Below are 2,027 nucleotides of genomic sequence, written 5' to 3' on the forward strand. Positions count from 1 at the left end.
AGAAATACAGTTCCCATATCAAAGAGCACAGCTATTTTTAAAACTCTTGTTAAAAATTACCAACTGGCCCTCTCAGCATGACCGTCCATGGGCCTCCCTCAGATTCACCTGGCAGTGTAGGCTTTGGCTTCTCTTTGCTATTTTCTCATTCATTCATTCATTCATTCATTCAACAGTTATTGAGTCCCTGCTGTATACCAGGCACTGCTGTGCGTGCAGCAGAAACAAAAATGAATCGGACACATCCCTGCTCCTTGGAGAACTCTCGGTCCAGAGGAGAAGATGGATGACAACACAGCATGCCATGTGGAGTCCGGGAAGTTGTGTGCCATGTGCCATGTCTTTCTGGACAGCCCTTGTGGAGATGCCTGTGGCTAGGCTTCCCCTTTGGCCAGGCTCCCATTCCCTAATCCCAGTGTTCCCAGGAGCACCTCCCACGCTTCTCCTTTTTCCAGAATCCCTCTCCTCTCGCCCGCTGCCCAGCAGGGATCCTCATATTCAGGCCACAAGATGCTCAGATCTCCTGAGCTGATAACTGTGTCTTCAGCTTCCTATCCACACCAGCCCTCTTCAGACAGACCATGTAGTCGGATTGTCTGACCTATTTCATCTCCTGCTGCTTCTGTCTTTTTTCTCTGTAGCCCAGAATCTCTGGTCCAGGCTGCCTGAGCCTCTGAGCTCTTTTCTCCACACATCCCAATCAGTCCTGAGTTTCTCAGCCTCCTGCTGGGATGCAGAGAAGATGCCTGGGTAGAGGCAGCAGCACGGTGCTGGAGACATAGAGCATTTCTGCCATCCCTGTGCCACTTGGGTGGTCTTTGGGAAAAGATCTGGGCAATGGCCCTTCAGAGAATTAAACAAATGCAAACAATTCAGGGGACAGAAGATTGGTTTTTTTGCAGCTTCGTTAGGTGCAAGCTGTTGGTCTGAAGTTCTAATGTTATTTTCATTTTACTCTGTCATAACCTGTTTTGAGGTAAGAACAGTTCATACAGTTTTTTTTTTTTTTTTTTTTTGACAACTTTTGCACAGAGGCAAAGTTGATACAAAGGAAGTCATTCCCTCCTGGTCCCAGAGGACAGTAACAGTAACACTTTAGCTTGCCTCTAATTACAGCCACCATGACAGTTCATATGTTGTAGCAATAAAAATAACCATAAACCTTACATAATCATTAAAGTTAAGCAAACAGCCCCTCACTGCATCATAATGTACAGGTAGTTGCTAATAATCCAGGAACAGCATTGGGGCGTTCAAGGAACATCTTTCCTATCTCCACAGTTTCTTAAACAACTTTAGAGACATATTTTTATTAAGTATATGCAAGGCAGATGATCTTAAACCTCAAGAAGAGCGTGCATAATAATTGTGTACTCTTCTAATGCTCTCCGAAGACCTATTCAGAGTCCATTCTGAAAGACAATAATATATCAAGAAGTTCTGCAAACTTCCTCCTAATGAAGACATGCCAATTTGAGACCAAGAATGTGGCCTCAAAGGACAAAATAACCACTGCTCTCAGTCTCTCGGTGTTTTGCTACTTTATTTCAGAGTGATTCAAAATCTAATTAAATTTCTAAACTCTAATGAAATTACAGAAGAAAAATCATTTAGGATTATATTATGTACAATTACTCACAGCTGAAAATTACAGTTGCCCTCTTTCACCAGGACAGAATCTCTTGGGAAATCCCTCGTTATTTATCCACCATGTAAATCTGACACTTCTCCCACTATTTACCGGTTGGAGGTAAAGCCGAATTAATTAAACGTATATATCCTGAGCTGCAACTAACAGGTGGGGAGGGAGCTCAAGGAGAGGGAGGAAGCATGTGGGCTGAGATTCCCTTAAGTAAGCATGTCTAGGATGGGTGGGGACAGACTGACACTGGGCAGATGCTCAGGATCTGGAATCTCTTGCACATGGGCAGAGAGGCGCAAAGCCTTGGATGATGAATTTAGGTGTGGATGTGCATCCCAAGCTTTGCTTGGTTTTGAGAATCTTAGCTTAGATAGAAATATGGGTT

The sequence above is a fragment of the Chlorocebus sabaeus genome, chromosome 9 (genome assembly GCF_047675955.1).
Source record: "Chlorocebus sabaeus isolate Y175 chromosome 9, mChlSab1.0.hap1, whole genome shotgun sequence".
In the NCBI taxonomy this organism is placed as follows: Eukaryota; Metazoa; Chordata; class Mammalia; order Primates; family Cercopithecidae; genus Chlorocebus; species Chlorocebus sabaeus.